This window comes from Aotus nancymaae, unplaced genomic scaffold, assembly GCF_030222135.1.
Source record: "Aotus nancymaae isolate 86718 unplaced genomic scaffold, 86718_ANA_hifiasm-v0.15.2.pri h1tg000011l, whole genome shotgun sequence".
NCBI classification, from domain to species: domain Eukaryota; kingdom Metazoa; phylum Chordata; class Mammalia; order Primates; family Aotidae; genus Aotus; species Aotus nancymaae.
This window is the reverse complement of record NW_026988422.1, coordinates 76,155,950-76,182,785: the sequence shown is the minus strand read 5'-3', so window position 1 is coordinate 76,182,785 and position 26,836 is coordinate 76,155,950. Positions and strand designations below refer to the sequence as shown.

Sequence of the window (26,836 nt, the reverse complement as noted above, 5' to 3'; positions counted from 1 at the left end):
TTTGTACACCCCGCCTCTGCCAAACAAAAATTCATATGTTGACACCTGATCATGAATGTTGTGGTATCAGGAAATGGAGCCCTTGGGAGGTGATTAGGACATGGGGGCAGAGCCCTCGTGAGTGGGATAGTGCCCTTTATTAAACAACCCAAGAGAGACTCCTCATGCCTTCCAATGTGTGAGGATACAGCAGGAAGATGCAATCTATGAACTAGGAAGTGGACCATCATCAGACACTAAATCTGCTGGCACCTTGATCTTGGACTTCCCAGCCCCCAAAACTGTGATAAATAAACTTCTGTTGTTTATAAGGCACGTAGTCTAAGGTATTTTGTTCTAGCAATCTGAATGAACTAAGACAATTCCACTGTATATATATATACCACATTTTGTCTATCCATTCATCCATCAGTGGACATGTGTGTTTCTACCTCCCTTTTTTTTTTTTTTAAAGACAGAGTCTTTTGCTCTCTCTCAGGCTGGAGTATAGTGGCACAATCTTGGCTCACTGCAACCTCTGCCTCCTGGGATCAAGCGATTCTCCTGCCTCAGCCTCCCAAGTAGCTGGTATTACAGGCATGCCACCACATGCAGCTGAGTTTTGTATTTTTAGTAGAGATGGGGTTTCACCAAGTTGGCCAGGCTAGTCTTGAACTCCTGGCCTCAAGTGATCCACCTGCCTTGGCCCCCCGAAATGCTGGGATTACAGGCATGAGCAACCATGCCCAGCCATCTACCTCTTGATTATTGTAAATAATGCTGCTATGCACAAGAGTGTACACTATCTGCTAGAGTCCCTGCTTTCAATTTTTTAAAATATATACCCAGAATTGAGATTGCTGATGTGTTAGTCCATTTGCACTGCTATAACAAAATACCTAAGACTAGGTAATTTATAAATGACAGACATTTATTTACGACAGACATTTATTTACTCACAGCTCTGGAGGCTGGGAAGTCCAAATGCAAGGTGCCGGCAGGTTTGGTGTCCAGTGAGGACTACTCTCTGCTTCCAAGATGGTGCATTCTTGCTGCATTATCACATGTGGAAGAGAAGAAAAAGGCATAAATGCTGCTTTCTCACATGGAAGGGCCCAGCAGTTCCCTGGAGCCTTTTTTATAAGGGCATTAACCCCATTCATGAGGGCTCTGCCCCCATGACTTTATAACTCCCCAGAAGGCCTCATCTCTTAATACCAACACAGTGGGGACTGAGTTTCAACATGAAATTTACATTCACACTATAGCAGCTGGATCACATGGTAGTTCTATTTTTAATTTTTTTAAAAAGAAACTTTATACTATTTTCCATAGGATTGCACCATTTTGCAATCCCACTAACAGTGCACAAGGGTTCCAATTTCTCCACATTTTCCCTAATACTTGTTATTTTCATGTTCTTTTTTGCATGGGGGTGGGAGGATTTTTTTTCAGAGCTAGAAGGGATCATCTGGTCAGTGATTCCCAACCTTTATGACTTTTTGACTTTGGACCCATGTTTCAATACATTTTTGCCTATCAAACAAATTTTACCAAGATTCATTCTTTTCTTTTCTTTTTTTATTTTTTGAGACAGGGTCTTGCTCTGTTGTCCAGGCTGGAGTGCAGTGGTGTGATCTCAGTTCACTGCAACCTCCGACTCCAGGGTTCAAGTGATTCTCAGCCTCAGTAGTTGGAATTATAGGCGCCTACTACCACACCCAGCTAATTTTTGTATTTTTAGTAGAGATGGGGTTTGCCATATTGGCCAGGCTGGTCTCAAACTCCTGGCCTCAAGCAATCCTCCTGCCTTGACCTCCCAAAGTATTGGGATGGCAGGCGTGAGCCACTGTCCCTGGCCTTGCTCTTCCCTTCTTCCTGGGCATGCTCCCAGCTGGTGAGGGCCTTTCCCAAAAGCCAGCTGTGGCCATGACACTGTGTTCTCACCAGCAGAACAGGGACAGAAGTGATCGACACCAGCTCTGCCCTTGGCTATTTAAAGGTCTTGTTTGGACTGGGCACAGTGGCTCACACTTGTAATTCCAGCACTCTGGGAGGCTGAGGTGGGTGGATCACCTGGGGTCAGGAGTTCAAAACCAGCCTGACCAACATAGCGAAACTCCGTCTCTACTAAAAATATAAAAAATTAGCTGGGCATGGTGGTGGATGCCTGTAATTCCAGCTACCTGGGAGGCTGAGGCAGTAGAATCTCTTGAACTAGGGAGGTAGAGGTCACAGTGAGCTGAGATCGTGCCATTGCACTCCAGCCTGGGCAACAAGAGCAAAACTCCATCTCAAAAATAAAATAAAATAAAAGTCTTATTTTCCCTGGACTTTCTCTCTCCTTCCTGTAAGCAGAATTCAGGATAGTGGCCTGTCCTGCCAGCCTTGGCTTGCTGTGCTGCTACATGGTCTTTTTGTTACAGAATGTGGCCTGTTCCCTGACTAATACAAGCATAAAGGACCACACACACCCACGCAAAATGACCTGTGTTATTCATCGTTCATTCAGCATTATTCCTTGGATATTGCTTGTAATAGCTGAAGACTGGAAACAACCTTAATGTCTGCTAGTAGGTGACTGGTTAAAGAAAATGAGACACATCTGTCCAGTGGAATTCCATGCAGCTATTTTTTAAAAATAAGGAAACTTAAATCTTAAAAAATAGACTCTATTTTTTAGTGCAGTTTTAGGTTCAGAGCAAAATTGAGAGAAAGGTACAAAGAGTTCCTATATACCCCCTGCCCTGACCCATGCACAGCGTCCCCCATCATCAACATCACCCACCAGAGTGGTGCATTTATGACAATTGATGAACCGCAACTGATGCATCGTAATCACCCAGAGTCCATAGTTCACAGCTCACTGCAGCCTCTATCTCCTGGGCTCAAGGGATCCTCCAGCCTCAGCCTCCTAAGGAGCTGTAACTACTCAGGTATGTGTAGGTATGTGCCACCACACCCAGCTAATTTTTAAAATTTTTTCTAGAGACAGAAATGTGGCTAGAGTGGTCTCAAACTCCTGGGCGCAAGTGATTCTCCTGCCTCGACCTCCCAAAATGCTGGAATTACAGGTGTGAGCCACTGCACCTGGCCCCAAAGTGCATAGTTTACATTAGGGTTTACTCTTGGTGTCACATTTTCTGTGGGTTTGGACAAATGTGTATCCACCATTACAGTATCATAGAGAGTAGTGTCACTACCCTAAAGGGAAGCTTTTTGGTTAAAGAAAAAAAAGTTCAAAACATGTGTTTGTTGACATTTGTATTTTTTAAAAAGCTGGAGAGAGAATATATATTTGGATTTGCTTGTATAAGCCTAATGGAGGTCAGGGTGGGAGGAAGATTTTCGGTTTGTCTTTTTAAACTTCTTGTTTTTTGAAACTGAGTCTCACTCCATCGCCCAGGCTAGAGTGCAGTGGTGCGATCTCAGTTCACTTCAACCTCCACCTCCGGGTTCAAGTGATTCTCCTGCCTTAGCCTCCTGAGTAGCTGAGACTACAGACGTATGTCACTATCCCTGGCTAATTTTTATATTTTTACTAGAGATGGGGTTTTACCATGCTATCCAGGCTGGTCTCAAACTCCTGGCCTCAAGTAATCCACCTGCCTCCCAAAGTGCTGGGATTACAGGCATGAGCCACTCACCTGGCCTGTCCTTTTATACATTTTGATGTTAGAATCATGTGAATGCATTACCTATTCAGAATATAAATAAATACAATGTAAAAGTTTAAATAATTTGGCCAGGCTCACGCCTGTAATCCCAGCACTTTGGGAGGCCAAGGTGGGTTGATCACCTGAAGTCTGGAGTTTGAGACCAGCCTGCCCAACATGGTGAAACCCTGTCTCTACTAAAAATACAAAAAAAAATTAGGTGGGCATGGTGGCAGGCACCTGTAATCTCAGCTTCTCGGGAGGCTGAAGTAGGAGAAATGCTTAAACTCAGGAGTCGGAGGTTGCAGGGAGCCGAGATCACGCCATTGCACTCCAGCCTAGATGACAAGAGCAAAACTCCATCCCCTCCCCCCACCAAAAAAAAGTTTAAATAATTCATCTTTCCGTTTCACTGTAACTCAAAGTTCAGATAAGCCCACTCCAATTTCTGATGTTGACCCCCTGAGCTGAAAACCTGCTGGCAGAAGGAATGGGGCTGTGGGTGTAGCCTCCATGCACAGAGGGAGTTGAGCTACACCCCTGACCCTGGGACTCCTGCCCCTGTCCTGCCCACGTGTGGCCTGCTGTGCCCAGGGGAGACCCAGCCCTCCATCTGCTTCCCCAGACAGGCAACCTACTCAGCCTCTTCCTGCCAACTGAGCATCCTAATTACACAATAAATACTAATTTCCCGTGACTAGGCTCTTCCACAGTTGTAGACATTAACCAAGGCTCACTATTCGTTATCTGTGCTCGCTGCTCCAGGATTTAATTACGCTTTGACAGAAATAACATTCCATGTAGGATGACTGAGGAAACAGAGCTTGCAAAGATGCCCTCTTCTCATCACGTGGCCTGACAAAGCTGCTCCAGCCCCTGGGATTTTCCCAGTGAATAGAAGGAGATACCAGAGAACAGATGCCAGTGCCTGCTGTATGCTGGGAAGAACGAGGCATTGTCAAATACGTCATTTCATCAAATCCTTGCAACCACTGTGGGAGATGTGTCTCCGCTTTACCGATGAGGAAAACTCAGAGACCCAGTGACTTGCCAAGTAATTGGCAGAGCTGCAGACCCAACCAAAGCACTAACAAGAATTATTACATCTTAGTCTCACGTGTTTGTTAAGAAAACAAAACACTGAAGTATCTGAAGCCTAGAAAGACTGTGACGTACACACAGCCACACACCCAGATTCACACTCTCAGTGTCATTGTCAGGAAGGCAACGGAGTAGGTGGGTGAGAGATTGGCCCTGATGTTAGACTACCTGGTTCAAGTCCTGGCTTTATCATTGACCTCGCTTTATCAAGGAGACCTCAGTCAGGTTACTTGCTCTCCTCACCAATGGCACCTAACTGTCTGGGTGGTCACAAAGATGAAATGATATATTTATAGGGTGTGGCACCTGGGACTTTTTATAATTTCCCCAGGATTTCTTCCTCTAGAGCTGCAACACACTAGCTTGTGGCCTTTATTTCAAAGTCACTTTGATAAATGTGGGGGGAAAATGGCCCCACTGATTCATGATTCCCCTCCCCGCCTTTTTGTAAGATGACTTTTTGGCTTCTTCCATTCAGAGGTAGAGTCTGTTTCCTGACCTCTTGAAGCTGGGCTGGCCTTATTCTTTGACCAACAGAATAAAACGGAAGTGACAATGTGCCAGTTCCAAGCCTGGTCTTGCAATTTTCCTCACTCCCTTGGAGCCCTGCTACACCCACGTGAATAAGCTCAAGCTAGCCTGCTGGATCGGGGGAGGCACATAGCCCAGCTGCCCCCATCACTCCAGCCAATGGCCAGCCTACTCAGATATGAGTAAGGCGACTTAGACCAGTCAGCGTCCAGCAGACCTGCTAGCTAACTGTAGACCATGGGTAAGCCCAGCTAAGATCAGCCGAGCCTAGTCCAGATGAACAGACTGTCCTATTGACTCATGAGCAATACTGTTGTTTTACATCACTGAGTTTGGAGGGATTTTGTTACATAGCAGTAGCTAACTATATCACTGTTTATGTAACTTATTCTCAGGCAAGAATAGTGATGGGGCACATTATGGTTCACATTTCACATTCCCTACTGCTCAGGCTGGCGCAAAAGTAGACAGCCCAGAGCAACCTGAAGGCAGGTCACAGGAATTATCCTTCTTATTCTCCCAGAATCTGGTATAACTCACTTCAAACAGCCAATTTTTTTTTTTTTGTCTGAAAATGTCTTTATTTCATTCTTATTCTTAAAAGAACTTCTGCTGAATGTGGAATTCTAAGCTGACAGTTTATGTTTGCTCAGACATTGAAGGTAATCATGCCCTGTCCTCTGGCTTCCATTATTGCTCATGAGAAGTCAGCTGTTAGTCTCATTTAAAGCAATCTTGTTTTCCAGCTTGGCTGCTATAAAGATTTTCTCTTCCAGGTGTTATGGCTCACACCTGTAATCTCAGCGCTTTGGGAAGCCAAGGCAGAAGAATCGCTTGAGGCCAGGAGCTTAATAGCAGCCTGGGCAGCAAAGCAAGACTCCGTATCCACAAAAATAAAATTAAAAAAATTAGCCAGCATGGTAGCACAAGCCCGTAGTCCTAGCTACTTGGGAGGCTGGTGTGGGAGGATTGCTTGAGCCCAGGAGTATGAGGCTGCAGTGAGCTATGATTGTACCACTGCACTCCAGCCTGGGTGACAGAGAAAGACCCTCTCACTAAAAACAAACCAACCAACCGAAACTAATTCTTTCTGTTTTTGTGCAATTTCATTATGATTTGTCTATGTGTGAATTTCTTTTTATACATTGGACTTCTTAAATCTAAAGCTTGATTTCTGTGTTACTTAAAATAAGTAATCCTAGCTGCTATAACAAACAACTTCCAAATCTCAATGGCTTAGTAGAATAAAAGCTCATTGTGTGATCACCAGGTGGCCAACTACGAAACTGTCTTTCGAGCAGGGGGTGCCGAGGGACCTAGGCGCCTTCCAACTAATGCAGGGATTTTCAACCTAGGGTCTGCTGTTGCCTCCCTGAGAAGCCCATAAATAGAATTTAGGGAGACAATTAACTTAAATGAGGGAAAAATTACATTGTTTCTTTCTTTACTCTCTAAAATTTAGCATTGGCCAGGCCTGGTGGTTCACACCTGTAATCCTAGCACTTTGGGAGGACAAGGCGGGTGGATCATCTGAGATCAGGAGTTTGAGACCACTCTGGCCAATATGGTGAAGCCCTGTCTCTACCAGAAATGCAAAAATTAGCCAGGTTGTGGTGGCGGGAACCTGCAATCCCAGCTACTCCGGAGGCTGAGGCAGGTGAAGTGCTTGAACCATGGGGGCGTGGAGTTGCAGTGAGCCGAGATTGCACCACTTCACTCCAGCCTAGGTGAAAGAATGAGACTCCTCCTTAAAAAATAAAAATAAAATAAAATTTAGCATTTTATGTAATTGTGAATGTAGACAACAAACCACAATTTGATGCCTGTGAATTTGTTATCAATGGAAGTCACAGATATTCTTATATCATATTTCAGCTATTGCAAATATCTTAAATGATTGTTTACATTTATTTGCTACTTTGAAACTATTGTAGTATTAAACCTACAGTGGGATTGCATGTAATCAAAGACTTTCCATGGAGGCTTGGTCAAATTAGCTGGCCCATTACTGGGAAACTTGATACTCAACAATCATTTATCCAAAAATTGTGGCATTGTGTGCTCTCACATTGGTGAGCTAGTCCTCTGCTGTGTCCAATATTCTCTATCAATGATTGCTTACTGATCAGCACATGGAAAGGAAGAGAGTCAAAACCACTGTTTAATGTTACAAAAGCAAATTAAGACTAGCCAGCCAGGCACGGTGGCTCACGTCTGTAATCCCAGCACTTTGTGAGGCCAAGGCCGGCGGATCACGAGGTTAGGAGTTCGAGACCAGCCTGACCAACATGGTGAAACCCCATCTCTACTAAAAGTACAAAAATTAGCTGGGCATGGTGGTACGTGCCTGTAATCCTAGCTACTCAGGAGGCTGAGGCAGGAGAATTGTTTGAACTCAGGAGGCGGAGGTTGCAGTGAGCCAAGATCGTGCCACTGCACTGCAGCCTGGGCAACAGAGCAAGACTCCATCTCAAAAGAAAAAGGAAAAGAAAAAAAAAGAGCAGCCTTCACCCTGATATGTCTTTGAAAAATACAATTTAACTTTAACTTGCCTGCATTTTTAACGAATGATCTTGCTTTTTAACGTATTAACAGAGATGCACATATGGTTTTCCTCTCTTGGATGCCTGCTTCTTTTTCCACTAAGTATGCCATTTCAATTATTATACTTTTAGTCTCCAGAAGTTCCATCTGATTCTTTCCCTTTTTTTTGACCATTTTTTTTTTTTTTGCATTTTAGGTTTTTGGGTACATGTGAAAAACATGCAAGATTGTTGCATAGGTGCATACGTGGCAGTGTGATTTGCTGCCTTCCTCCCCTTCACCTATATGTGGCATTTCTCCCCATGCTATCTCTCCCCAACTCCCCACCCTCCGCTGTCCCCCTCACTCCCCCCCAATAGACCCCAGTGTATAGTGCTCCCCTCCCTGTGTCCATGTGTTCCCATTGTTCAACACCCGTCTATGAGTGAGAACATGTGATGTTTGATTTTGTGTTCTTGTGTCAGTTTGCTGAGAATGATGGTTTCCAGGTTCATTTTTTGACCATTTTTTAATAGACTTTTAAATTTCCTAAACATCTCTTCATGTTCATATCCTGCTATAAACTGAATGTTTGTGTCCTCCCCAAATTCATATGCTGAAGTCCTAATCCCCAACGTAACGGCATTTGGAGGTGGGGCCTTTGGAAGGTAATTAGGTTTAGGTGAAATCATGAGGGTGGAGCCCCCATGATGCTATTAGTGTCCTTATATGAAGAGGAAGAGACAACAGAGCTCTTGCTCCATCTCGGCCATGTGAGGATACCACAGAAGGCAGCTATCTACAAGTCAGCAAGAAGGCCCTCACCAGACACTGAATCTGCCAGTATCTTGATCTTGGACTTCCCAGCCCCTGAAAACGTAAGAAATAAATGGTTAAGCCACCCCATTTATGGTATTTTGTTATAGCACCCTGAGCTAAGACGTATCTCTAGCACCAAGAATAATGCCTGGCAAATAACGGGTGCTCAATAAATAGTTGCTGGATGAAAGCACACCTGTTACATGGCATCACGTGTGCATGAAGGCAGGGGGTGGGGCCAATGGAGGGGAAAGTGCAGGCCCTCCCACTGAAGACTCCACAGGGCTGAGCCAGATGCAGCCACACTCACTGCTTACCATCTGTGGTTTCTTCATGTATAAACAAGGGATAATAATTATATTTCCTTCCAGACAGTAGTGAGGCTAAATTATGAATCACAGCAAACACTTAGAACATTGCCTCACAGAACTTACTAAGTGCATACTCATTAGTATACTATATATTCCTATAATACCAGTAACTATTTTATTTATGTTACAGTTATTGTTGTTATACACCAAGCCCTGCACAACACACACATCATCTCATTTAAACCCTTATAACCTTACCCAAAGCAATGGACATCATTAACCACATTTAACATGAGGAAATGGAGGCTCTGAGAGGCTAGGTAACTTGCATTTGTTCAAAAAACAAAAGCTATAGTGATTATTATGATCCTAAGTACTGTAAGAGTGAGACCAAGTTCTGCGAGGGGTGAGGAGAAAGGGTGGTTTTCCACAGGAGACTACATGTGATGCCCCTCACACAGAATTGCTTCATTATCCTCCCCTCTAAGCCTCCAGTGCCCTGTGACCCAGGCATCTTTGTCTTACACAGATAGGGTCAGCACTGTTGAGTGACATGTCCAGGCCTCCAGCACAGTCAGAGCCCAGGTCTGTATGACAATATGAAGCTCCCTCCCTGCCCAGATGCCTTGGCATACTCAGCAGTGGAGACATCAGTGGCCTTTCAGGAACTAAACATGGCCTGGAGTGAGCCAAGGCAGGGTGTGGAGTGGGGTGGGAGTGGGGGAGATGAAGGCCTGAGCAACCTTGGCACAGCATGAAGCAGGAGGGCTGTAGACAGTTCTGGGTAGAAGGGGCCCTGGCCAGGTGCTCTTGGTGAAGGAGACTGATATGGTTTCGCTGTGCCCCCACTCAAATCTCAGCTTGAAATGTAACTCCCACAATTCCCACCTGTTGTGGGAGGGACCCAGTGGGAGGTAATCGAATCATGGGGGAAAGTCTTTCCTGCGCTGTTCTCATGATAGTGAATAAATCTCATGAGATCTGATGGTTTCATAAAGAGGAATTCCCCGGCACAAGTTCTCTCTCTTTGCCTGCTGCCATCCATGTAAGATGTGACTTGCTCCTCCTTGCCTTCCACCGTGATTGTGAAGCCTCCTAAGCTATGTGGAACTGTAAGTCCATTAAACCTGTTTTTCTTCCCAGTCTTGGGTATGTCTTTATCAGCAGCATGAAAATGGACTAATACAGAGACTGCCCTGGAGCTGCAGGCTGTGTAGAGGAAGTCAGGGAGAGGGATCTGAACTTTGCACCCAGCTCCCGGGCTGCAGAGTTCAGTGACCCTTCTGGGCTGGAGTAGGCATCTTCTATTTCCTTTAGGGTCTATTGGGCCCCAGCTGAGTTTCCATGACCCCCAGCAACTCCAGCCTTGGTGTTTTTTGTGTTGTTTTAAGCAACTACAAAATGCTTCCTATATGTTTTTTCCAGTTTCCCTAGGAAGGAATCTCAACTGGCTTGGAAGCCATGCAAAAGGCGATCTTTACCTAAAATGGCTGATTTCAAATTTCCTGTGGAGCCTGAGACCAAACTATATCAGAGCAGGATTCTGCACACTTGAAGTTCATCCCTGTCAGGCCACAGAACCTCTATCGTATACAGGGACAAAAGGTGAACGTTCCCAGAAATGTTCATGTCCCAGAATTCAGAAAGGTTCCACTTCTCACCAGTGCAGAGGTTGAAGCTCTTGGTGTTGAGAGGGTTCGTCCCCTGGTACCCAGCTGGTGGTGGTCAGCAGGGACAGTGTTGCTGCCTCTTAAAGCTGAGTTCATTGAGCTCCATTCATCACTATGCCCTGGATGTGTGTCCCTGCTGGCCTCTGTCACCATTCGTGTGATGGAAGGACCAGAAGCCAGGCACCCTGCAAGGGGACACAAAGATGATCATGATGTAGTTCCTGCCCTCAAAGAGTGCCCAAGTGGTGAGAGCTACAGCCAAGGAAACCCCTCCAATGTGGGTGATGGGAGTGGGGTGGAGGGCTACCTGCCTGGGTTAGTGGAGCCCACCGTGGTTTCTCATTGTAGCCTTTACTTTTCCATTCCATCAGGCATTGCAATCCATGGCATTGGAAATTGTACATTTATCTGTTATTTAATTTGCCTCCTCCCTTTAGCTATGAGCTCCCTGCAGGGAAGCAACAGATGCGTGACTGTAGTCCTTGTGTCTAGTACATGCTTGGCACGCACCTAGTAGATGGTTGGCTTACAGGACACTTTTGGATAATGAATGAATGAACAAAGTTGGGGAGGATGGTGGGCATGGAACAGGTGTGTAGCCAGAAAGGGTTTGGGGGTGGTGATGGTGGTGACTGAGTTAGGATAAGACAGAATGAGTGAGGAAGATATTTTGCAAGTGTATGTGACATGTAGGTGGGTGGGTGTGGCATGAGAAGTTGGGGTGCTTGGGTGAGGCCAGCATGAGAACGCTGAGGTATTGCTTTCTCTTCATAGAATGCTCTCATTTGCATTTCAACCCCATCTATTTGAAATATTTCTCCCTTTCAAAACCCAGGTTGAATGCTGTTCCTCCCGGCAGCCATGTTAACCCTCAGAATGACATACTTGGGCTGAGGTAGGGGGATGGGGTCCCACCACCTGTGGCTTATGCAACTATGGAACAGGAACTGGGGGCTTAAGTCTTGCCTTGGTCCGGTTCTCCCCTGTGGCTGTTTTGCCACGGGTAGGGGTACTACCTGTTCCCCTGAGAGCCCCTGGGTCCTGAGAGAAGAGGCTGCAGCAGGCACTGATTGGAGGGTGGTGGGGCTTTGGACCCTCGAGCCTCATTTGCTGGTGATGACTCCAGCGGTGTGTCTGCCATGGGACAGTCCATGCCTCGGAGTGACCATGTTGTCTCAACTGAGTCCTCCTGCTCCCAGATCATGCTGTGCATATTAACCATACATTAGGAGAACATCAATAATATTCGCTTAGTTCTTCTTTCACTGAGTCTTCCCATTATAAAATAACCTGATTATATAAAACGCGCTCAAATTATCAACATGAAAAATGTTCTGCCTGATGATATTCAACTGAGCCATTAATCAAAGACATGAATATTCTCTAAGGAGAACCAAGCTCTCTATGGATTTGCAGAGGTGCCCCTTCCCCCTCCTTTTTTTCCCCCTGTTTTTTAATTATAATGCTACTGCTGGTGAGAGTGCATTAAGAATCTGATTCACTTCTGGTGGGTGGGCAAATCATCACAATCTTTCTGGAGGGCAACTAGGTGATTTGCAAAGAGTCTCAAAAGTGTCTCCACTCTTTAACCCAGTTATTCGAGGATGTATCCTAAGGCATTCATTCTCAATAAAAAAAAAATTTTTTTATGACACAGCCTTTTATCATAGTATTATTTTGAAGAGTAAAAGATTCTTACCCTTCAGAAAACCCATTATGACTAAAATAGTGAAGCTGTACTCCAGCCACTTCATGGAAATATTATGAAGCAACTTAAAATGGTGGTTAGCAACCTTAAAAATTGTCTGGAAGATTCTAAAGTGAGGTCCTTGGATTCTAAATGCCATTCTTGACTGGGTGCAGTGGCTCACACCTGTAATCCCAGCACTTTGGGAGGCTGAGGTGAGCAGATCACTTGAGGTCAGAAGTTTGAGACCAGTCTGGCCAACATGGTGAAACCCTGTCTCTACTAAAAATACAAAATTAGCTGAGTGTGGTGGTGTGCGCCCTTAGTCCCAGCTACTTGGGAGACTGAGGCAGGAGAATCATTTGAACCCAGGAGGTGGAGGTTGCAGTGAGCCAAGATCACAGCATTGCATTACAGCCTGGGTGATAGAAGGAGACTGTGTCTCAAAAAAATACTAATAATAAATAAGTAAAATGGTGGTTAGCAGCCTTAAAAATTGTACGGAAGGGATCATCGCCAGAGCCTCTCTCTGTAAGCCTTCCTGGGGTGAGCTTCAGTTCCTTCTGTCCTACACCGCTCCCTTTTCTTTCTTTCTTTCTTCTTTTTTTTTGGGGGGGGGACGGGGTCTCGCTCTGTCACCCAGGCTGGAGTACAGTGGCGTGATCTGGGCCCACTGTAAACTCTGCCCTCTGGGATCAAGCGATCCTCCCACCTCGGCCTCCAGTGTATCTGGGACTACAGGTGCGCGCCCTGCCACTTTTATATTTTTGGTACGGACGGGGTTTTGCTATGTTGCCCAGGCTGATCTCAACTCCTGGTCTCAGGTGATCCGCCCGCCTTGGCCTCCCAAAGTGCTGGGATTACAGGCGTGAGCCACTGCATCCAGCCCTAAGCCCCATCTTTCTGTGTTTCTGCCTGTTATTGCTACATCTCCAACAGGCTTAACTCAAAGCTGACTTTTCAACACCTGTGCTGTATCTGCCCTATGGTCCTTGAGCGTATATAAAATATAAATGGCACTTTGGGAGGCCGAGGCGGGAGGATTTCTTGAGCTTGGGGGTTCGTGACCAGCCTGCGAGACATGGTGAGACCCCCGTCTCATTAAAAAATAATAATATGGCCGGGCATGGTGGCTCGCGCCTGTAATCCCAGCACTTTGGGAAACCGAGAAGGGTGGATCACAAGCTGGGCCTGGTGGCGCTCGTCCGTAGTCCCGGCCACTGGGGAGGCTGAGGCGGGAGGATCACTTGGGCTTGGGAGGCGGAGGTTGCTGAGATTGCAGAGATTGCAACCTGAGAGTTGAGATTTATTTTATTTATTTTTATTTGAGACAAATAAGATTCGTGAGCCGAGAGTTGAGATTGCACCACTGCGCTCCAGCCTGGGCAACAGGGCGAAACTCTGTCTCAATAATAATAATTATTATTATACAAATAAATAAAAGCACACACACATATAAATTTACTTGACAGTGACTTTCTTAGGTTTTTAGCTGCCCAATTAAATAAATGTGTTTCTTATTGTCCCTGATTTCCATCACCGTCCCAAGGCAGTGAGTATAATGCACTACTACTGTTTTTAGATCCTTGTATTTGACATTCCATGTCCTGCTTTTCTCTCAAGACATTTGACATAACTTTCTCTGGCTGCTCTGTTGAAACACATGCTTCAAAATCAGAAATATTTGCCCTGGTTATTAGGCTTGCCATTTAATTAGCACATATTTTTCCTTCACTACCCTGTCATTTTCAACAATTCAAACCTAACCCTAACAAGAGCAAGAATTTTTCTTTTCTTTTCTTTTTTTGAGATGAAGTTTTGCTCTTGTTGCCTAGGCTGGAGTGCAATGGCAGGATCTCAGCTCACCACAACCTCCGCTTCCCAAGTTAGGGCGATTCTCCTGCCTCAGCCTCTGGAGTGGCTGGGATTGCGGGCATGCGCTACCACCCCGGCTAATTTTGTATTTTTAGTAGAAACAGGGTTTCTCCATGTTGGTAAGTCTGGTCTCGAACTCCCGGCCAGCATTTTTTTTTTTTTTTTTTGAGACAGTCTCAAAAAACAGCCAGCCCTGTCGCCCAGGCTGGAGTGCAGTGGCACCATCTTGGCTCACTGCAACCTCCGCCTCTTGGGCTCAGGCGATTCTCCTGCCTCAGCCACCCGAGTAGCTGGAATTGCAGGTGTATGCCACCACACCTGGCTAATTTTTAGTATCTTAGTAGAGACAGGATTTCACCGTGTTGGCCAGGCTGGTCTTGAATTCCTGACCTCATGATCTGCCTGCCTCCGCCTCCCAAGGTGCTGGGGTTACAGGTGTGAGCGAACACACTTGGCCTTTTTTCTTTTTTTTAATCTAAGCTTAGGTTGTTGAAAACACTTTTTTGAACTATTGTAGCATATTGTGTTTTTATTGAATGAGTAAATGAATAAATGAATGAATATGGCTCACCAAAAAAAAAAAAAAAATTGTATGGAAGATCCTAAAGCGAGGTCCTTGGATTCTAAATACCATTCTCTGCTAAAAGGAACCACAGTTTTCTGCAGAAATGGCTGATTCCAGGTCCAGGGCAGGGAAGAACTAGATTAGACTGGAACATCTTGGCATGCAAAGAAGCAAAGTGAAGAAAGCAAAGAAGTGCTTGAAAACTAATGGGGAGAGGTCAGGCCACAGGTTGAAGGGACTCCCATGGGCCAAATCCGGGACAATTGAAATATCAACAATGGCCAGCATGGTGGCTCGCATCTATAACCCCAATACTTTGGGATGCTGAGGTGGAAGGATTACTTGAGCCCAGGAGTTCAAGACCAGCATGGGCAACATAGGGAGACCCCATCTCTACAAAAATATTAGCTGGGTGTGGGGTGCACGCCTGTGGTCCCAGCTCAGTTGGGGTGGGAGGATTGCTTGGGCCCAGGAAGTTGAGGCTGCAGTGAGCCATTATCATACCACTGCACTGCAGCCTGGGCAACAGAGCAAGACCCTGCCCCCCTGCCAAAAAATATACATAATGAGGATAATGATTTTACATATTTAGTTTTTAAAAAACAATCTGTAAGTAGGTAGTAATAGTATTTTTTAAAAGGGGGAGTAGAGAGACAGAAAATAGCCAACTAACAATAGAAGGACTGATGATAGAATTAGAAAATCACCATTTTGCATCTAAATATAATTTAGACAAGGATCACCAATGCATTCTAAAATTGCTGAACGTTTGTTAGGGAATAGGAAATTTGCAAGGTCTCAAGGTTTCACACATTTATTGACAAAGAATACACTTTTATAATGGAGAGAACTAGAAGAAACCATTTTAACCAAGTGATCAAAGTTAGCATCACTGACATTGCCTGCCTCTTGAAGTGATGCAGTGATTCAGCATCACCTATATAGTATTCTTTCCAAAAGTGTTGAACTTGAATCTAATCACAAAGAAATAAATTCTTATGTTATGACTGGCTCATACTCTTCAAAATATCAACATATGAAGGACCAAAAAAGGGAAGAAAGAGAGCTGTTCTAGATAAAGTAGACTGAAGAGAATGATAATCCAATTCAATTGTGGGTTGGATCTTGGATCAGAAAGGAAATTAAAAATAGCTTTACAAAAACATTTTTTGAATTGTTAGAAAAATTTAAATATGGACCATATATAATATCATTGCACAATGTTAGATTTATTGGATGTGCTAGTGATTTTATTGCTATATAGGAGGCTACTTTTATTCTTAGGTCCAAGTTGGAATATCCTGGGATAAAGTGTCATGACGTCTATAATTCAACTTAAGTTAGTCAGAAAAAAAAAAAAAAAGAACAACTGGGGCAAAATGTGGGGTGTATGGATATTCATTGTGTTATCTTTTCAACTTGTCTGCCATTTTTTTTCTTTTGAGACAGTTTTGCTCCTCCCAAGATGGAGTGCAGTGGCACAATCCCAGCTCATTGCAACTTCTGCCTCCCAGTCTCAAACAATCCTCCCAACTGAGCCTCCTGAGTAGCTGGTACTGCAGGTGAGTGCCACCACTTTTTTTTCTAGAGACAGGGTTTCGTCATGTTGCCCAGGCTGGTCTTGAATTCCTGAGCTCAAGTGATCCACCTGCCTTGGTCTCCCAAAGTGCTGGGATTGTAGGCCTGAGTTGCCCCACCTGGCCATCATGTTTATTTTCATAAACATGCTGCAAAGTTTATAGGAGGTATTTACTGTAATACTGTTATATTGTTATGTCAACAATTGATACATGGATATGGATCCAAATGAATATGCAATTCCATATTCCATTGTCTGCAATATGAATATACATATCCATGGTCTGGATGGCTGCTGTTTTAATTCGGCTTCTGTTCCATCTTCTCCACCTGGGACCATCCTTATTTTCTTTTAGTGCTCAGCTCTCCTCCTTTTGGCTCATGAGGTCTGGATGGAGCATATGAACCACATCCACCTGTTCCCAGGGACTGGTGGGCACATGTCTTAAGTTAGTCCAACCAGAGCCAACAGACACCAAGCCAGGGGCTTTTTGCTGGATGTACTGGGAAAAGGCAGCATTCTTTTTCCCTGAGGCTGCCAATCTGACTGGATGTGAATTAAATGATGTGGTCATCTTTGAGAACTAGCTGCCTGTGAATTAAGCTGACACAACAAAGAGCTAAGAGGAGAAAGCTTACAGTGTTTGAGCCACTGAATGTGAACATACCCGAAATTAGGTGAAACTGGATTTCCCTGCCAGTGTCAGTTGTGTTATTTCCTGCTTAAAACCTGAGGAGTCCTGAGCACTCCAGGATGGAAATGCACAGAAAAGCTAGAGTAGTTTCCTCCCTCTGCATAACAAAGTACCACAATTTTGGCAGCTTTGCTTAAAACAACACACACTTATTGTCTCACTATTGCTGTGGGTGAGGCATCTGGGCATAGTTCAGCTAAGTCCCTTGTTCTTGGTTTCACAAGGCCACAATCAAGATGTCAGCCAGGGCTGTGGTCTGGTCTGGAGTCTCCGCTGGGGAAGCATGTGCTTCCACGTTCATTCAGCTTGCTGACAGAATTCCTTTCCCTGCACTTGTATTACTGAGGGCCTGGCTTTTTGCTGGCTGTCAGCTGGAGGCTGCCTAAGGCCCTAGACGCTGCCTGTAGTCTCTTGCCACATGGGCTCCCCTCAGGGTTGCTCACTTCATCAAGCCAAGAGGAGGATCCCGCCAGCTAAGATGGAATTCCCTATAAAATAATATAACCATGAGCCTGACAGCCTATCACTTTTCCGTAGAACGTAACCTAATCTCAGGAGTGACATTCCCTCACATTTGCCATATTCTATTGGTTAGAAGCAAGTCACAGGTCCCACCTGCACTCACAAGGAAAGAATTATATGAAGGCACGGCCAGGAGGCAGGAGATCACTGGAGGTCAGGTAAGGGTCTGTTTGCCACTGATGGGATGGGAAGAATCCATTTACCAACTGCCACACCTGCCCTTACCCAGTGCTAAACACTTACTTACTGAATACTTATGAGTACTAAGTAACCCTAAAGTACCGTGTGTATTTATTCCAGTTCTTCCTAATTTAACAGAAGTTATCACTGGAAAATGAAGAAGGTGCAGTGCTGAAAAGCACTAGAACTTTCTGCTCTGCATATGGCATTGTTTGGGATCTTTACGGTGAGCACGTATTCATGTGTTATGTAATTTTAAAATGCAATTGAAAATGAAACTCGTATATAGAGTATGGCCTCTACTAAAAGCTTCTCTCCTAATTCCACACTTTCCTACCTACATACGCATTCAAAATTGGAAAAAAAAAAAAAAAAAAAAGGCTGGAAGGAAACAGGCCAAGTGGGACAACGTATTAGTCTGGGGTGTTGGGTCTATGGGTGAATATTTTCTTCTTTTCTGTATTTCCCACAATTAAGGAATGTAATTCAAATAATCAGAAGAAAAAAAACTCCAAGTGATTTGAAATGGTTTTTAGGTCCAATTTTATGGCTGAGAATAAAGAAAACCCTCTTGTTTACCTTCTGCAGAAAGGCAGTTTCCTGCTTGGGTGGCTGATGAAGTGTCTGTTCCAAGAGCTCAAAGAAATAAATCAGATGTCAGTGGGAAACCCACACCTGCTTCCTCTCATACTGATAAAGAACAATTAACTCTCATCAGAATGTATCTGGCTTCGTCCCAGAACTAAGCATTATGTGAAAAAATATGGCAGGTTTTCTCCTGGCCTAAAAGCTACTGGAAGGTTCTAGTCAAGATGAAAAGTAGAAGATTCTGTGCCAGACAAATCTGATACACTGGCATATTCAGTAACCAAATAGGCCAAACCCGAGGCTATGTGAAAACAAACAAAACATATGCTTGATCTCATTTCTACTGCTAATTGGAGGACCTTGATGGGTCTTTGGATCTGTCTGTCTGTAAAATTATAGAACTGAATATGAGGAGCTTCTATCAGAGCTGACTAAAGACCACACTTGTAGTCAAATAAGCAAAACAAAACTACCGAAAGTAGGTTTTATTAGACTTGCTGCAGCAAGGGAGACTGTGTACCCCAGCACATCTCAGTAGCGGGAGATGATAGGGGCTTTTTTTTTTTTTTTTTAAGAGATAGGGTCTCCCTCTGTTGCCCAGGTTGGAGTGCAGTGGTGTGACCACAGGTCACTATAATCTCGAACTCCTGGGCTCTAGCAGTCCTACCACCTCAGCCTCCCAAGTAGCTAAGACTACAGGTATGCACCACCACACTTGGCTAATTTTTAAATTTTTTGTAGAGACATGGTCTCACCATATTGTGTAGGCTGGTCTTGAACTCCTGGACTCAAGTGATCCTCCCACCTCTGCCTCCCAAAGAGCTGGGATATAGGTGTTAGCTGCTGAGCCCTGCTGACAGGGGCTTCTTAAAGGGCTTTGGCTTGTGTTGGAACGTTGTGTGGGAGATAAAGTAATGGGGGCTAGTTCTGGGATGGATGTTGTCAAGAAGCAGGGGCAATTTGGTGACTGAGTACCTCACTCATTGTTATCTAGAAGAGTTAAAATCGGGACTTGAGTTGGTATTGGCAAAGCAGCAGCAGCTGTTCAGAAAGGAATATTGCTTGTTAGAAGAAGGGAGTGTTTAGTAATTTTTGTGCTCCAAGACTGGCCTTGTCAATGTCTTGTTCTGAGTATTGTTTATACTGTGTTGGAAATATGGTTGTCTAGCAGGGCCGTTTTTTCACTATCTCAGCTTCATTCGACTTTATAAACATCCACCCAACAAACTCAAATTTGAATGCACTTTACAACTTAGAAAATGCTCTTTTTACCTCTGGGGGAATTCTTTGTGATGGTAGCAATTTCTCCACTTTTAACAACAAGGAAATTGAAGGTCAGAGATGTTAAGTGGCTTCCCAGGACCACAGCTACTTAAGCCATCAAGTCAGAAAATAGTAGCATTCAGCTCTAAGTTAGTTATGGTTTTGAATATTGTTCATTCCACAAACCTGCACTGAGTACTTACTAAGTTCCTTGCACTATTCTGGGCTCTGAAGAGACAACTGTGGTAGTGCAGAAAGGTCAAGCTTGGAGTCCAGCTGGCAGGGTGGAAAGTGAAGACGCAACCCTGTGAAGCACAAGGACTGTGATGAGGGTGCTCTGGGAGCTCCTCGCCAGGGAGGGATGCCACGCCCATATTCTATGGCTGCTGTAACAAATTACCACAAGCTTAGAGGCTTAAAACAACACCAATTTATTCTCTTGCATTTCTAGAGATCAGAAGTCTGGAGCAGGTCTCACTGGGCTAAAATCAAAGTGTCAGCAGGACTGCATTTCTTTGTGAAGGCTTTAGGGGAGAATCTGTTTCCTCACCTTTTTCAGCTTCTAGAGGCCTCCTGCAGTCTGTGGCTCAGAGCCCCTTCCTTCCTCTACCTTCAAAGCCAAGAACAGCATTGCTGCAATCTCTGCTTCCGTTGTCTCATCTCTGATTCTTCTGCTTCCTTTTCCACCTTTTAAGGATCCCTGTGGGGTAATTCAGGATAATCTCCATATTTTGTGACCCTTAACCATATGTGCAACACCCACTTTGCCCTATAAGATGACATATTTATAGGTTTCAGTGATGAGGGCACAGCCGTCTTTGTGGGGAGCATTATTCTGCCTACTAACACCTAGGCTAGTATTTTTTTCTTTTTGCAGGGAAAGAAGGAGTTCTGATTTCACAAAGTTGCATCTATGCTGACATCAGGAGGGGACAAGAGCCAAGTAGGGTAGGTCTGGAGGCAGGGAGAAAGCTTGGCTAATGCACTGGTGGACACACTAGTCAGCTATTGCTAGCTATTCCTCCTAAATTTCAGGAACCCATAAAAGCAAAGATTTACTTTTCATTCAAGCCACATGTCCACTGTGGACATACATCATGTTTGGCTCTGCTCCATGACGCTTTGTTGCAGGGCCTAGGCTAAAGGACAGCCCCTATCTGGGACATGCTAAACTCATGGAGGAGGAAATGAGTTAGGTGTCAAAGCCACAGATGACTCTTAAAGCTTCTGATGAGGAAGGGAACATGTCTCTTCCACTAATATTTCACTACTAGTATCTGGCTGGTGAGTCAAAGCAAGTCAGGTCATGTGGCCAAGGCTGACATCAGTGGGACAGAAAGTCAAATCCTCCCACAGGAAGAGGCAGTGAATAATCAGAACAGTAACAGACTAGCACAGTGGTCAAGAGCTGTGGGTGGAATGAGATGTGGGGAGTGGCTTGAAACTCATGGGGCAGTGAAGGCCAGGTCATGCATGACTTTAAAACTGGTTTCTTCTTCACAATAGCCAAAATATAGAATCAACCTAAATGCCTATTATTTATGGATGAAAGGATAAAGAAAATGTGGCATATACATACAATGGAATATTACTCAGCCATAAAAAGAATGAAATTCTGTTATTTGTAGCAACATGGATGCAACTGGAGGTCATTATGTTAAGTGAGATAAACCAAGTACAGAAAGATAAATATTGCATGTACTGACTCATGTGGGAGGTAAAAACCTTGGATCTCTTGGCTGGGCGTGGTGGCTCATGCCTGTAATCCCAGCACTTTGGGAGGCCGAGGCCGGTGGATCATGAGGTCAAGAGATCAAGACCACCCAGGCCAACACAGTGAAACCCCATCTCTACTAAAATACAAAAATTAGCTGGGCATGATGGCACATGCCTGTAGTCCCAGCTATTCGGGAGCCTGAGGTAGGAGAATTGCTTGAAGCCAGGAGGCAGAGGTTGCAATGAGCCCAGATCGCACCACTGCACTCCAGCCTGGTGCCTGGCAAAAGAGCAAGACTGTCTCAAAAACAAAAACAAAGAAAAATAAAGATGGAGAGTGGACTGGTAGTTACCAGAGACCAGGAAAAGTGGTGGGGAGGAAGGAATAAAGAGAGGCCAATTAGTGGGTACACATACACAGTTGATGGAATAAGACCCACTGTTTGATAAATCCATAGGGCGACTATAGTTCACAGTAATCTATTTTACATTTTAAAATGGCTAGAAGAAAATATTTAGAATATTTCTAGCATAAAGACAAATAATTAAAGTGATGGATATCCCAATGACACTAATTTAATCTTTACAAATTATATAAATGTATTATCACATGTACCCCAAAAATACGTCTGTTCTGTGTCAATTTAAAAATAAAAAACCAGTTTCATTTGTTAGAATGTAAGCACCATGAGGGCAGGAAATAGGTCTCTGCCTTATCATTCTAGCCCAGTGTTTCTCAACATTTTTTTCCTTATTACTACCCCCATACAATCTTTTTTTTTATTTTTTTGAGACAGGGTGGTTTTGCTCTGTTGTCCAGGCTGGAGTGCAGTGGCATGATCATAGCTCACTACAGCCTCAAGTTCCGAGGCTCAAGTAATCCTCCCACCTCAGCCTACTGAGTAGCTGGGACTACAGATGCATGCCACCACCACCGGCTTACTTTCATATTTTCTGTAAAGATGAGGTTTCACCATGCTGCACAGGCTGGTTGTGAACTCCTGAGCTCAATCGATCTGCTGGTCCTGGCCTCCCAAAGCTGTGAGATTATAGGCATGAGCCACTGTGCCCCGCTCATGCACACAATCCTAATACCACAGATATACTGTTACATACTACATGCCTATCTGGGGTCTTTATATATAAAAACAGTAAGGTATCTTTGCCCTCCTAGGAAATTTAACCCCTTTGGGGGTGACACTACCTATGTTGAGAATACGTGTTCTAGTCCTGATTACATAAGTTGTAATTAATTCTTTGATTCGTGACTTGTGCCATATTTATGAATTAAAGCAAATTGCTAGTAGTTAAGTTTATTTGGCGGTGGTGCCTTTGGAAATGTTTAGCTCCTGAGGATGGATTATGAATGGTATAAGTGCCCATAAAAGAGGCCCCGGGGAGATCCCTCATCCCTTCTGCCATGTACGGTTATAGTAAGAAGACTGTCTGTGAGGAAGGGGACCCTCAGTAGACACCAAATCTGCTGATGCCTTCATCTTGGACTTCCCAGTCTCCAGAACTGTGAGAAGTAAACCTGTGTTGTTTATAAGTCACTCAGTCTATGTTATTTTGTTATAGCAGCCAAAACAGACTAACACAACTATGAACATCTATGGCCAGCAATATCTTCGGGTCATATTTTGCTGTTAATTCTTATGGCTTTTCCCATTTTGGGGGAAGCCCTGAGAAGCTGCTCAATCTAAATCCACACAATTGTCAACGTACCTGGCCAGTTACAATTTCTCTTCTTTGCTACGGTTTTAGAAACCAGATGAGCTGTATAGTAGATGCTGAGTGAAGGTCTAGGAAGCTGTAAAGGCTCATGCCTGAGCTTAATGCTTTGCCTGATTCAGTCAGTGAAGTTCAATGAACGTCAAGAGCAGACCAATTATGTGCCAGACACTGTTTTAGGCACTGGGGATACAACAGTGGCTAAAAAAGTAATGCCATTCCCCTCAAGGGATCAAAAGACATTTCAGCTGATGAGTTCTGGCAGCATGAAAGTGGTGATGCCAGGCAGTGAGTCATGCTAAGGTTGGTGAAAGGATGGAAGATATTTGCCTTCAGACATGAAGGGCTCTACTCTTGATTTCATTTTTTGGTTTGTCCCTGACTTGAACAAAATGAGTTGACTGCAAAGGTGGAGACCAAAAGTTTTTGGGGAATCTATAACTTCACTGATTTGGTGTTCTTAGTACGTAGCAAAGTACCTCCTCAGGTATACCCTGTTCTCACCTCCACAGAATGAATTATTACTCTTCAGCCTTTGCATGTGGAGCAACTTCAGTCTGTAGATGCCCAAACGTAGATTTTTTTTTTTAGATGGGTCTCGCCCTGTTGCCCAAGCTGGAGTGCAATGGTGTGATCTCGGCTCACTGCAACCTCTGCCTCCCAGGTTCAAATGATTCTCCTGCCTCAACCTCCCGAGTAGCTGGGATTACAGGTGCCCATCACCACGCCCAGCTGTTTTTTGTATTTTTAGTAGAGACAGGTTTTCACCATAGTGGCCAGGCTGGTCTTGAATGCCTGACCTCACGATCCGCCCACCTCAGCCTCCCAAAGTGCTGGGATTACAGGCGTGAGCCACAGCGTCCGAACCCAAACATAGCTTTTTAAAGGTTTTCTCTGTTTAAAGAAGGTAGTGGTTCAGGGGCAGAGGGGGTTACCAAACAGAAAGACAAAGCGATTGTTAATACAAAGTCCTAACGTTGGCCTACTAGTCCCTAAGGATTGGCTCCACTTGTCCCCTTGCAGCGACTCTGGCCTTCCTGCCAGTCTAGTTCTCAAACACACTAAGCACGCGCCCATTCAGAGGCTTTGTGCCTCGTGGAACCCACTCCCTAGAAAGCCCACCCTGTATTTCGCATGGCCCAGCACCTCACTCAGGCCCTGCCACTTCCACAGAGAGAAACTCGCTGGCTACTCCCCAACTTACTCTATACCTTCACTCCATTTTATTTTTCTTCACTCACTTAATACTGAGTGATGTGTTATGTGTATGTCTAGAGTCTGTCTTTCCCACTTCAGTGAAAGCTCTGCAGGGGCATGGACTTTGTTGACTACTCTATCCCCAGTTCCTAGAAGTGGCCAGTACAAAGGGTCCTCATAATGCAAATTACTTTGCAGCCTTAGAGTGGTTTAAAACAAAATTATTTCACTATCCACTTTTTTCCTTGAGACATCTTCTATAAATAAGCCTTCTATATGTAGCACGTTTGACGCTCAAGTGTGCTTACGAAAGAGTTTTACTTACTTTGAGGTGTTTTTATTGTGTCTGGAAAGCAGATCGCTGATTAGAAGTATGGAAGTTTAGGGTTGGGTGCAGTGGCTCACGCCTGTAATCCCAGCACTTTGGGAGGTGGGCGGATCACCTGAGGTCAGGAGTTTGAGACTAGCCTGGCCAACACGGTGAAACCCTGTCTCTACTAAAAAAATACAAAAATTAGCTGGGTGTGGTGGTGGACACCTATAATCCCAGGTATTTGGGAGGGTGAGGCAGGGAGAATTGCTTGAACCTGGGAGGCAGAGGTTGTAGTGAGCTGAGATCCCGCCACTGCACTCCAGCCTGGGTAACAGAATGAGACTCCTTCCTCCCTCCTCCCCACCCCCGCAAAAAAAGTATGGAAGTTCAGAATCGTTTCATTCATATTCTTCTCATTCAGGGAAGAAAAGGAATAAAGTATCAGTCTCCATGTGTGCAGAACAGCCACTAAGACACCTTTCTCAGGTATTTCTTTTTTCTGGCCAATTAGAGCCTAAAGTCCCTCAGGTCTTTAGGCTTTACCAGTTCTTTCCTTCTTCTTCCTACCAGACCAAGATGCCCACACTGGCCTTTCCCAACACTCGGCTGGCCTCTTGCAGCAGGCAGCAGGAGTCCAGCAAGACATATTGAAGTGGCTCCCACCTCCCTGCCCCACAGGGTGAGACGGCTCTTAGTCTTCTTCAGATAAAGCTGAACTGCCCCGCCCATTCTACTCCCTCATTTACAGAGCTAACAGGGAAAGCCTATTTCCACCATATCTTAATACAATCCATGCTATTTCTTTGAAGTTTCTGTTCCATAGCAATAAATATTGCATTTTCTTTTTATTTTTTAAAAAATATAGACAAGGTCTTACTCTGTTACCCAAGCTGGTTTAAAATTCCTGAGCTCAACTGATCCTCCCACCTCAGCCTTCCAAAGTGCTAGGATTATAGGTGTAAGCCAGCACGCCTGACCAAAAATGGTATTTTTCAGTAAGCACAAAGTCTAGACAAAGGGAAATTTTAAAATAATCTTATTTTCCAATTGACACCTATAAATAAAAAGCAGTACAAGAGCTCTGATAATATATGTGTAAATATATGCATGCATATTTACAATGTCTTTAAATAAATACATTGATTTGAGAAGGAAAAAACTCTGCTCTCATGCAACCCCTTTAATTAGGTCAAGAAAGTTTTGTGTCATCTGAGGATAAGTGAATGAATGGTAGCAGTTTAAAAAACAGCCTAGTTTGTCAGCAGTCAAGATTTCCTGAAACTGAAACCCAATTAAATATTTAAGTAACTGCAGAAAAACAATCCCGGAAGCCCATTGTCAAACTATTTTCAAAGCCAAGAATGTGTAAAGACTGAACAAAGGACCCAGAGACATCTCAACAAAAGCCAGGAGGACATCCACAGAGACGGGAAGTCTGGCAATACATGAGGATGGAGCATGTGCTGGTTTCTGTTTTAAGTTTGTAACCTGGTTTTAATCATTTTCCAGAAGTATTTCCAAATTAGAAGAGGTGGGGAACAGCTTTAAGATATATTAACAAGGCCAGGCGTGCTGACTCTCTTCTGTAATCCCAACACTTTTAGAGGCCGAGGTGGGCGGATCACCTGAGGCCAGGAGTTCGAGACGAGCCTGGCCAACATGGTGAAACCCCAGCTCTACTAGAAATACAAAAATTAGCTGGGTGTGGTGGCACGTGACTGTAATCCCAGCTACTGAGGAAGCTGAGACATGAGAATCGCTTGAACCCAGGAGGCGGAAGGTGCAGTGAGCTGAGATGGCGCCACTGCACTCCAGTCTGGATAACAGTGTGAGACTCTGTCTCAAAAATAAAATAAAATAAGATGTATTCACAAGACTATTACTTTATTCTGTTTGAGAGCAGCCATGACTTAACAGCTTAGATAGCGATGGGCTATCACAGCTGAGGAAGACTGTGCCGTAAGTCCTAGACAGACTTAGTCCTGTGCCTCTACCTCCAACTCCAACATCTGCTTTTATATTAAGGGGAGCTTTCTGCCTTTTTCATCCATGCCAAGTTGGAAAAAAAAGCCCCCACACACCTAAAATGAATTTAAAACTTCATTTTCTGATGAAAAATAAGAAACATACACATCTAATAATGTACCAGAACTTCTGAAGGATTTATAGGGCTTCTGTGAGAATTAAAGTCATGATGGAGACACATTTAAAGAACAGATACTTCAGTCAGGCTTTCAGTGAGGCACCATGCAGACTGCTTCCAAGATGCTCCCCCTGAAAGGAAGGACTACAACCTTGCACAGCCCAAGCTCCCCATATATTAATTATATATGAAG

General features: G+C 44.3%; 1 long non-coding RNA gene across 1 annotated transcript; it reads right to left on the bottom strand.

Annotated features, from left to right (window-relative positions):
- Window positions 1-945: 945 nt before the first annotated feature.
- LOC105717781 (uncharacterized) lies at window positions 946-20,598 on the bottom strand. The gene is made up of 4 exons (XR_001107595.2): window positions 20,094-20,598; window positions 19,747-19,848; window positions 10,582-10,775; window positions 946-1,031 (listed from the first exon to the last, which is right to left on the bottom strand). It is a non-coding gene; the product is annotated as an uncharacterized LOC105717781 (long non-coding RNA).
- Window positions 20,599-26,836: the final 6,238 nt, after the last annotated feature.